This window comes from Oryx dammah, unplaced genomic scaffold, assembly GCF_014754425.2.
Source record: "Oryx dammah isolate SB20612 unplaced genomic scaffold, SCBI_Odam_1.1 HiC_scaffold_2, whole genome shotgun sequence".
NCBI classification, from domain to species: domain Eukaryota; kingdom Metazoa; phylum Chordata; class Mammalia; order Artiodactyla; family Bovidae; genus Oryx; species Oryx dammah.
The window spans coordinates 24,883,102-24,895,373 of NW_024070186.1; the positions used below are offsets into that span (position 1 = coordinate 24,883,102).

The following is a 12,272-nucleotide window of genomic DNA, read 5'->3' on the forward strand; positions in this document are numbered from 1 at the left end:
TTTACTATTCTCCTGCATTTTCTGAATTTGTATATTTATTTTTAATCAAATGTGCAACAAAGCTATTTTAATTTTGGAAAATTAACTTTGTCATAAATAGACAATCTCTTCCACACCTAAGGCAGTAAACTAGTGTAAACAATCTGGAAATTAACTTAACTGTATGTATAAAGACCCTTAATTCCCAGTAATTCTATTTTGAGGAATTTATTCTTTGAGTATAATTTTAAATGGGATTAAATAAATTAATGGGGAATTGAATATACACAAAGATATTTATCACAGCCTTACTTCAATTAGAAAGAAAAAAATAAACAACATAAATGATTCACATATATGCATGATATATGAAAACTGAAAGTGAAAGTCACTCAGTTGTGTCCAACTCTTTGCGACCCAATGGACTATACAGTCCATGTTCTCTAGGCCAGAATACTGGAGTGGGTAGCCTTTCCCTCCTCCAGGGGATCTTCCCAACCCAGGGATCGAACCCGGGTCTCCCATATTGCAGGTGGATTCTTTACCAGCTGAACCACAAGGGAAGCCCATACATGATATATATGTGTACATAAATTTTATAGCTTTTCAAAATATTGTTTTCAAAGAATATTCATTAACATAAAAATATTACAATATAGTACTAGTAAATGGCCAAAATTAATATATAAAGTTATAGATACAGATTGATAATTAATGGTCCCCATTTTCTTGGGGATTGGGGATTGTTTCTTACCAGCATATACACACGGATGTATATGTATCCACACACATACATATATTCTCACAAAGGAAAAGACTGAGAGAAAATATATCAAAATGTTAACAACAAATATTTCTGAAAATTGGAATTTCAGGTCCTTTTAAAAATCTTTAATTTTTCTTATTAAAAATATAATATACATGCTCATGACTATTAAAATAGAAAATTATATTGCAAAAAAGTATATGCAAGGAAAAATAAAACTTCCTAACACTTCAGAACAATATTCCTCCCCAGAGGAACCAGTTTTACAAATCAAAAGAAATATTTTTGTGCCCATATTGCCCTTTTTACATATTTAAATTTTTTGCACAGATGAGTACATACTATTAACATTATCCTACATCATCCATTTTCTCTAACAACTGAATGGAAACAAGACATCTACTTTCTTTCTAATGGCTGAACAGTATTTCACTGTGTAAATGTACCATATGGACATTTAGGATACTTTAAATTATTTACTGTTGAACCATTCTTTTACATTTTTATCTTTTCATGCTCATAGAATGTACCTAGAAAATACATAGAATTGCTAAGTCAAAGAGTATATGGATTTTAAATTTGTATCATTAATTTTAATTTCCCTTCAAAGAGAGAGTACCAATTTGTACCCACAATCTACCAAAAAACACAGGCAGAATGTAAAACTAAAAATGCATGTAATTTCATTTTTCTAAAAAATTGAACTATATGATATCAATAACAAAAACACTATCAGAAGCTACACAAAAATGTTAGTGGTATATTTCTAAGGTATTAGAATTAAAGGTGATATTTATTTTCTCTGCTTTTGTGAATGTTCCAAATTTTCTATAGTAAATATAGACCGTTATAATCAGAGAAAAATGATGTCTTTAAAGGTAAACAATGTTAAGTGTATTATACATTTTTACGTAGTCATTTCTAGAAATTCAGTAGTGTTACAAACATCATTTTGTTTGCTACTTCTGAAGCTGTAAAATAATATGGTATGCAACATATCATAATGGAAAATGAATTATTAAACATTCATATTAGTATTTAAATAATGAAAGAACCATTAAAATAATTGAATCTAATTTTCACCACTGAAAAGATTCTTTTAACTTAGGGCTAAAGCACTGAATAACTCTTGGATGAATGGTTTCTGAGTACATGCATCATAAGCAGACATCTAGAACTGGAAAGAAACATGAAATCCAAGTCCAGGTGACCTTCCGTTAGAAAGAGAGAGGCCTAGGTATCTGCATGTGCCTCTCAGAGACTGAAACCAAGACGTATCGTGAGTCTTAAAGAAGAGATTTCCCTTCTCACAGAAGGCTGGGAGAATCTGAGAATGAAGCAGTTCTCATTCATTTACCAAATATATTTGAGTACCTATTATAGTATATAAAGCCTCATGTTAGGTGTTGGGGAGACAATGATGAATAAGACAGACACAGTCCTCACCTCTTAGAGATTAACATTCTAGCAGAGGATAAAAGCATTAAACAGCTAATTATATAATACCTAAGGGACTAGATCTGCTAGACAGAGAGCCTGATGAACTATGGATGGAGGTTTGTGACATTGTACAGGAGACGGGAATCAAGAGCATCCCCAAGAAAAAGAAATGCAAAACAGCAAAATGGCTGTCTGAGGAGGCCTTAAAAATAGCTATGAAAAGAAGGGAAGCAAAAAGCAAAGGAGAAAAGGAAAGATATACCCATTTGAATGCAGAGTTCCAAAGAATAGCAAGGAGAGAAAAGAAAGCCTTCCTCAGTGATCAATGCAAAGAAATAGAGGAAAAAAATAGAATGGGAAAGACTAGAGATCTCTTCAAGAAAATTAGAGATGCCAAGGGAACATTTCATGCAAAGATGGGCACAATAAATGACAGAAATGGTATGGACCAACAGAAGCAGAAGATATTAAGAAGAGGTGGCAAGAATACACAGAAGAACTGTACAAAAAAGATCTTCACGACCCAGATAATCACAATGGTGTGATCACTCACCTAGAGCCAGACATCCTGGAATGTGAAGTCAAGTGGGCCTTAGGAAGCATCACTATGAACAAAGCCAGTGGAGGTGATGGAATTCCAGTTGAGCTATTTCAAATCCTGAAAGATGACGCTGTGAAAGTGCTGCACTCAATATGCCAGCAAATTTGGAAAAATCAGCAGTGGCCACAGGACTGGAAAAGGTCAGTTTTCATTTCAGTCCCAAAGAAAGGCAATGCCAAAGAATGCTCAAACTACTGCACAATTGCACTCATCTCACACGCCAGTAAATTAATGCTCAAAATTCTCCAAGCCAGGCTTCACCAATACGTGAACCGTGAACTTCCAGATGTTCATGCTGGTTTTAGAAAAGGCAGAGGAACCAGAGATCAAATTGCTAACATCCTCTGGATCATGGCAAAAGCAAGAGAGTTCCAGAAAAACATCTATTTCTGCTTTATTGACTATGCCAAAGCCTTTGACTGTGTGGATCACAATAAACTGTGGAAAATTCTGAAGGAGATGGGAATACCAGATCACCCGACCTGCCTCTTGAGAAACCTGTATGCAGGTCAGGAAGCAACACTTAGAACTGGACATGGAACAACAGACTGGCTCCAAATAGGAAAAGGAGTACATCAAGGCTGTATATTGTCACCCTGCTTATTTAACTTCTATGCAGAGTACATCATGAGAAACACTGGGCTGGAAGAAGCACAAGCTGGAATCAAGATTGCTGGGAGAAATATCAATAACCTCAGATATGCAGATGACACCACCCTTATGGCAGAAAGTGAAGAAGAACTAAAGAGCCTCTTGATGAAAGTGAAAGAGGAGAGTGAAAAAGTTGGCTTAAAGCTCAACACTCAGAAAACGAAAATCATGGCATTCGGTCCCATCACTTCATGGGAAATAGATGGGGAAACAGTGGAAACAGTGTCAGACTTTATTTCTCTGGGCTCCAAAATCACTGCAGATGGTGATTGCAGCCATGAAATTAAAAGACGCTTACTCCTTGAAAGGAAAGTTATGACCAACCTAGACAGCATATTCAAAAGCGGAGACATTACTTTGCAAACAAAGGTCCGTCTAGTCAAAGCTTTGGTTTTTCCAGTGGTCACGTATGGATGTGAGAGTTGGACTATAAAGAAAGCTGAGCGCCGAAGAATTGATGCTTCTAAACTGTGGTGTTAGAGAAGATCTTGAGAGTCCCTTGGACTGCAAGGAGATCCAACCAGTCCATTCTAAAGTAGCTCAGTCCTGGGTGTTCTTTGGAAGCTCTGATGTTGAAGCTGAAACTCCAATCAATACTTTGGCCACCTGATGTGAAGAGCTGACTCATTGGAAAAGACCCTGATGCTGGGAAAGATTGAAGGCAGGAGGAGAAAGGGACGACAGAGGATGAGATGGTTGGATGGCATCACTAACTCGATGGACATGGGTTTTGGTGGACTCCGGGAGCTGGTGATGGACACAGAGGCCTGGTGTGCTGCGGTTATTGGGGTCGCAGAGAGTCAGACACAACTGAGCAACTGAACTGAATTGAACTGAACTTACATAATAAAAAACTATGTAACAAATAGGTATATAGTTGTTGTTATTATATTCAGTCACTAAGTCATGCCTGACTCTGCAATCCCATGGACTGCTGCACACCAGGCTTCCCTGTCCAACTCCCAGAGCTTGCTCAAACTCATGTCCATCAAGTCGGTGATGTCATCCAAACATCTTACTCTCTGTCCCTTTCTCCTCCTGCCTTCAATCTTTGATCTTTTTGCAATCCCAGGGGATCTCAAGTGTCTTCTATAATAGTGAAAGTAAAAGTCACTCAGTTATGTCTGACTCTTTGCGACCCCATGGACTATTATAGTCCATGGAATTCTCCTGGCCAGAATGCTGGAATGGGTAGCCGTTCCCTTCTCCAGGAGATCTTCCCAACCTAGGTAGGGGTTGAACCCAGGTCTCTCGCATTGCAGGCAGATTCTTTATCAGCTGAGCTACCCTGGAAGCCCAATAGTAGCTATTCTAATTGTCATAGTGCTATGAAAAAGTGCAGGATTGTAAAATGCCACATACAGGAGCATCTGACTGATGTGAGGATTCTTGAAAAGACAACTTCAAAGAAAGGTTGCTTCAGCTGAGACATGTAGAGCATGGGTTGCTTGTAAGAGCTATTTGTGCACATGTCTTCCCAACTGTGTTCTGTGATGTCAAGTTGAAATTAGGATTTACACCATGGATATTGACAAATGCTAAAACCAGGGATTCTCCCCTACTTCAACCCTTGAGAGCCAGGTGCTAAATATTTACTGAACTTCCCTGGTGGCCCAGTGGCCAAGACTCCACCTTTCCAATGCAGGGAACATACCACAACTAAAGATCCCACATGCCACAATTAAGACCTAATGCAGCCAAATAAATAAATGTTTTTTTAAACTCTAAATGAAAAAAAAAATGACCAGTATGTCACTGCTACTAATTTATTCTGCCAAAGTAAGGACTCAGTTTCATGGCAGCAGATGTTACCTGCCTCTGAGCAGTGGTGGAACTGAGGATGGCTTTGAGTTTAGTAAGAGATGTTCACTTTACCTTTGTAAGGTCCATCAGCTTTTTGAGAAGAAAGCACTGACTTTGTCCCAGGATAATGCATGATGGATGCATTCACAGAGTGATCTTTGGAACTATAATCTGTCCCATGTGTACCACACTTTGGTTGCTACTGTATTTGATTTGATCCTGTAGCGTTTCTACCATGGCTCCGAGTCTGTAGGTAATTGTCAGCCTTTGTTTTACCCTTGCCTCATCCCAGCTGTTCAAATCAACCTTTCAGCTCCCTGCAAATTGTTTACCCATTCTTTGGAATTATAAAAGGCTAACAGTAGAAGGCAGTTGGATGGCTCTTATCCCAGGAGTCAGTGGCATTGGTAATAGTCTTGGGTTGCTCCTTCTTAGATTCTGTAGGTATCTTGTAATTTTCACCAGAAGGAAGGCCTGCTGCCTCCCAGATCTTCTGGAAGGTCACTTAGGTACACTTGACCACTTTCTTCCCAGTCCCCTTTCCTCAATCAATGATGCAAATGTGAAGGATACTCCTGTATCTCCGCAGTCTACCACTAACAACTTGGATACTTTCTCCAGTCAGGTCCATTTTCTGGGGGCTGTCTGTTGGCCTTTTCTTCCCTGACTGGTTTTTAGATGGCTTTCCACAATGACACTGCTCAGAATGATACTACTACTGTCTCTACCTATGAAATGTCCTAAGCATCTTACCAGAGGAGAGGATGGGATTGTTTTTGTAGCTCAGAGTTCAGGCTGGTTCAGGGCCTTCAGTGGTCAAAGTCATAGCATCCCCTTGAAAGTTTCAGCTACTGTCCTCGTCAGCTGAGGGAACTTCTCAGGCTGTTTTGTTTTTTATTTTTTAAAATTTGGCCATGCCATGTACCCTAAGGAATCTTAGTTCCCTGACCAGGGAACAAACCCATGCCCTTGGCAGTGAAAGTGCAGAGTCCTAACCACTGGACTGCCCGGGAATTCCCACAAGGCAGCTTTAAACTGTCCTTCTTTATTTAATTCTTCTTCTGCCTGTTACCTTTAATATACATTCTCTCTCTTCATTTTTCCTTTAGTGCAACCTAGGTTATCCTAGCTATTAATCTTTTTTTTTGCACCATGCTTATTTGCTCAGTCATGTCCAACTCTTTGTGACCCCATAGACTGTAGCCTGCAAGGCTCCTCTGTCCATGGGGATTCTCCAGGCAAGAATACTGGAGTGGGTTGTCATGCCCTCCTCCAGGGGATCTTCCCAACACAGTCATTGAACCCCTGTCTCCCACATTGTGGGTGGATTCTTTACTGTCTGAATCACCAGGGAAGCCCAAGAATACTGGAGTGGGTAGCCTATCCTTTCTCCAGGGGGTCTCCTGCTTTGCAGGTGGATTCTTTACCAGCCGAGCTTTTTTTTACTATGGAAAATTTCAAACATGTACAAATTTTCAAAGAATTGTATAATGAAGAGTACACTTTCATATATCCATGACCCCAGCTTCAGAAATATAGTGTAGATACCTCTATATAGTTTCCCAACAGATCTACTTTTAAGCAGATCAAAGAAGTCTGAAACTGAACTATTTTTTTTTCTAGTTTGAGAACAGATCATTTTATGCAAAACCATCTCCTCATTGCCTCATTCTTTGTATATGACTCCTTAGTGAATAGCCCCATCCTCCCCACTGGAAAGGCAGCTTGGCTCCTCCTCTTAATCTTTCACTGTCCAGTTGATAGTCTAGCTGGTCCTGCCTCCTACATACTACTCTGCTCCATTCCCTTTGTCATGGTGCTGGTCCAGGCTTTTGCATTTCTGGAGCCTGACACTTGAGATTTGGGATACTTCTTAGACAACCAGCATTAGGAGTTTAGTTTATTATTTATCTATTGCTGTGTACAAATTACCCCAAAATTTAGTGGCTTCAAACCATACACATATATCATATTACAGTTCCTGTAGGTCACAAATCTGGGCAGAGCTGACCTGGGTTCTCTACTTTACAATCCTTCACAAGGCTGGGATCATGGTTTTAGCCCAGAGTCTGTGATCTCATCTGAAGGTTCAACTGGGAAAGAATCAACTTCCAAGCCAACAACTCACTGGCTGTTGCACAGAGGACTTCAGTTCCTTGTTGCCTCTTAGCTAAAACAGAGGTCCCCAACCCCCGGGACATAGACAGGTACTACTCCATGGCCTGTTAGAGACTGGGCGGCACAGCAGGATGTGAATGATAGGCGAGTAAAAAAAGCTTCATCTGTATTTACAGCCACTCCCCATCGCTTGCATTACCCCTGAGCTCCCCCTCTTGTCAGATCAGCAGCAACATTAGATTCTCATAGGAGCGAGAACCCTATTGTGAACTGCACATGTGAGGGATCTAGGTTGCATGCTTCTTGAGAATCTAATGCCTGATAATCTGATCTGAATTATGGTGAGTTGTATAATAATTTCATTGTATATCACGATGTAATAATAATAAAAATAAAGTGCACAATAAACATAATATACTAGAATCATCCTGAAACCATTCCTCCATACCCTGGTCCACGGAAAAATTGTCTTCCACAAAACCAGTCTTTGGTGCCAGAAAGGCTGGCGACCACTGAGCTAGAAGCTGCCCTCAGTTCTTCACCACACAGTCCTCTACTACATGAATTGCTGACTTCCTCAAAATGTTCAAGTCCAGAGACAACAGAGAGCATCTGCTAGCAAGACAGAAGTTATAATATTTTATAACTTAATCATCAAAATGACATCCCATAACTTATTCCATAGAATCAACTTAATAGGTCTAGCCCATACTCAAGGGGAGGGAATTATGCAAGGGTATGAATACTAGGAGCTGGAGAATCATAAGAAGCCATATTAGATGTCTTCCTACCACAGTGAGACAGGAGGGGAGTTTTTACAATGGCCAGAGAGCAAAACTGAAAAGAAAGCTGAGGCACGGGGAGACTTTGTGGTCCCCACGTGTCTATGTTGGGCCTGAGGCCCAAACTCCAGCATATACTAATAGAAACTCAGAGTAGAACATCGGTGAACAAGAACGAGCAACAGAAAGTTCTACAGTAAAATATAGCACAAGATGAAGTTATGTTTGGGACTTCTCTGGTAGTTCAGGGGTTAAGACTTCAGCTCCCAATGCAGGGACTATGGGTTCAATCCCTGGTCAGGAAGCTAAGAGCCCACATGTCTCATGGCCAAAGAAAAACCAAAACAAAACAGAAGCAATACTGTAACAAATTCAATAAAGGGCCCACGTGAAAAATCTTTAAAAATGTAGTCACATTTGCTATAAGTTTTTTTGTCAGTATAAATATTGGCTGCCAGGCATATTTATAATGCATTTTTCACAGGGAAGCCGAGTTTATATGTCATTAAAATACAGAATCATTTCTTGGCTTTTCTCATTGATCATTGCGCTTCAAGGGCTCACTTTCCTTGGCCACCTCTGAAATGTGAACATTATCTAGGATAAAGAACTGTGCTCTCGCTCTCTCTCTCTCTCTCTTTTTTTTTTTTTTTTTGTTGTTGTTACCTCTCATTTCTCTCCCTCACAACTCCTTCACTCTCACACCATTAACAATGCAGAAAAAAATTCCAGATCTACCTCATTAGTTCTCACTTCTCCAACTGCCTATTTAAAATGACCAGCTGTTCTTGGAACATTGCCACCAAGATATAACATCATAATCCTCCACTTAATGTGTCTCAAGCCAGAGACATAATCTCTCTCTCAAAATTAATCCTTCAGTTTCACACAGAGGAAATCATTAACCACAGTTACTGATTAACTATGGGGTAAGGGATGATGACTTAAGAGTGGGGAGGTTCTTAATTTTCACATTAATGATACATTTACTTTTCAGAAGGAGCACGTTCAATATAAAAATAAAACAAACAAAAAGGAAATTATATTTTAAACCCAGTCAGCTCTTCCTCCTGACTTAAGCTGCTATGTGTCTGGTCATGGTTCCCCATTCCTGGTCATCCAGACTCTGCCTCCTCCTTGATCCTTTCTCTTTCAGGGTCTATTCAAGTGTCTGAGGTGATAGGTACAGGTGTCACTTCATATTGTGACAATAGAGAGTGATGATTAGAATGCAAACCAGAGAGATTCAAGGAAAAAACCATGATAAACCTGAATGCGATGGCACTGTGGATAGGAACAGAGGGCAGAAATTCTTGAAGTAGTTATTGTTTTTGATATTATTATGGCAGAATTTTACATTGATTTCAGGGTATGAGACCAGCAAATTAGGTAGCCACGAGAAGTGGGCAGAGCGTCCCAGGTGGCTCAGTGGTAAAGAATCCACCTGCCAATGCAGGAGCCACAGGTGATGCAGGTTTGATCCCTGGGTCAGGAAGATCCCCTGCAGGAGGAATTGGCAACTCACTCCAGTATTCTTGCCTGGAAAATCCCATGGACAGAAGGTCCTGGTCAGTCAGAGGACCACATGGTGGTTCATGATTGGTGTTCGAGTCAAGGCTGTCATAGTGGCAGAGGCAGGTTTATAGTGAAATCATTAGAACTTAAGCTCTAGGGTTACTGACATCCACACAGTTCTTTCAGAGCTCAAGAGAGAGCCCAAGAACATTCTAATAGTGGTATATTTTTGTAAACTTTGCAAAAATAAGAAATTTATTTCCACTTAAATTTCTCGTGTCACACTTCTTGAGTTGTGCAGCACTGGAATGGCCACGAGTATTTTGGAAATCTGGTTAAGGAGAAGTTGAGTTGGAAAAACAATTAGTTTGGATTTAGTGAGGTATATTTATGTACTTGGGCTTACCTGGTGGTTCGGATGGTAAAGAATCCACCTGCAATGCAGGAAAACTGGGTTTGATCCCTTGGAGAAGGGAATGGTTACCCACTCCAGTATTCTTGCCTGGAGAATTCCATGGACAGAGGAGCCTGGTGAGCTACAGTCCATCAGTCATTTCTATACGTAGTAATTTATTGCTTACTGCCCTGGGTTAGAAATGTCTTCCAGGAGAATTCCTAGTGCCCATTATACTGATTTACCTGGGATCGTGACATTAAGGTATGAGTTAGAGGATGAATGGCCTTATGCGGTTGTCCACAGAACCTGACAAATGAAGTATACGGGAGTAGAAACATAGTCTGAAATATATAGATCCAGATGTTACTCTGTGGAATATTTTAGCAGTCACTACACGTAACAATTATAAGCATGCAATTCTATTCTCATTCATGCCTTTGAGAATATACTTAGTAACACAACATTTATAACTTTAAATACTTAATACATTCCTAGACCTTTTTTGATGGAATTTCTATGAACTAGAATTTGTCAAGATTTCTGTGTTTAACGTTATGGCTAATTTGATACCACATATGGATATGGATGGACTTCTCTGGTAGCTCAGCCAGTAAAGAATCTGCCTGCAATGCAGGAGACCCTACTTCAATTCCTGGGTTGGGAAGTTCCTCTGGAGAAGGGAATGGCTACCCACTCCAGTGTTCTTGCCTGGAGAAGCCCCAAGGACAGAGGTGCCTACAGTCCATGGGGTCACAAAGAGTTGGACACAACTGAGCAACAAAGCATAGCACAGCAACATTGACGTGGATAAAGACAATATAAAACTCAAAACGTAGCACTACAACTGGAACACTGGCAATGTACCAATGAGTGAGCATCAGCAGTTCAAAAAATGCTTACGATTAGTCCTGGTGTTAGACGGAAATGTATTTTCTAATAGTTCTGGTGGCTAACAGTCCAAGATCAAGGTGTCAGCAAAGTTTTTCTTCTGAAGTCTCTCAACTTGGTTTGTAGATGGCCATAGATGGAGGAAGAGCATTTGACAAAATCCAATGCTAATCATCACAAAAACTCTCAGCAAATCAAGAATAGAGGAAAACTTTGTTAATCTGACAAAGAATGTCTATTTTAAAAAGTTACACATGTTATCATACTTAATGGTAAGAAAGTCAAAACATTCCTATTATGATTATAAGCGAAGCAAAGATATTCCTTTTTATCACTGTTTTTTATCAAACTGGAATTCCTGGCTAGTGCAATAAGACAAGAAAATAGAATGTATATAACTTGGAAAGGAAACTACATACATTTTAACAAAGACATCCATCTTTGTTCACAGAGGAAATGGTCATCTATGTAGAAAATCTGAAATAATCAACTAATAAGCAATTATAGAAAGTTTGCAGGATACTAGATTAGTATATTGTAAATAAAAAAATCAATCACTTTCCTATATGTTAATGATGAACAAGTCAAATTTTAAATTAAAAACACAATGCTATTTACACTAACTTTCAACAAATTAAGTATAAATCTAATAAAATATGGACAATATTTATATGAGGAAAACTATAACATTCTGATGAAAGAAATACAGAAAGAACTAAATAAATGGAGAGCTACTCCATGTTCATGGATAGGAACACTCAATATTGTCAAGATGTCAGTTCTTCCCAACTTCATCTATAGGTTCAATACAACCCTAATCACATTCCAGAAAGTTATTTTGTGGATATTTATAAGCTTATTCCCAATTGTGTATGGGTGATATCACCAAGATGACAGTGTAGGAGGCCAGTCTTTGTCCTCCCACACAGCTGACAATTAGAAGGTAATCCAAAATAAAAACAGCTCTGGGAGAGCTCAGGATTCCATTTAAGAAATTTCAGCTGCACAGTAGGAAAAAAACCTGAGAATAACTCACAAAAAGGAAAAATTAACAGTTCCATTTTGCCTGCATCATCCTATCCCCTAGGCCAGCACTGCTCAGCTCCAAGAGAAAATTTTCCAGCTAGAAAGAATTTCTCTCATCAGTAATGGGAGAGCAGGATGAATAACCAGACTTTAGGGGCAATACTGAAGGGACCCAATTCAGTTTCACCCCACCCAGAGACAAGCAAAGCTGAGATATACAGAAGTATGTAAATATACAGAGATATATAGACATATAGAGACAGCCAGGAAGAAGTTCTCCCATTATCAGCCATGCAGTAGGAAGCA

The 12,272-nt window shown here is 39.3% G+C and overlaps 1 long non-coding RNA gene across 1 annotated transcript; it reads left to right on the plus strand.

The window, feature by feature from the left end:
* Window positions 1-625: 625 nt before the first annotated feature.
* On the plus strand, window positions 626-7,495 carry LOC120857630. The gene is made up of 3 exons (XR_005719707.1): window positions 626-637; window positions 5,636-5,638; window positions 7,411-7,495. It is a non-coding gene; the product is annotated as an uncharacterized LOC120857630 (long non-coding RNA).
* Window positions 7,496-12,272: the final 4,777 nt, after the last annotated feature.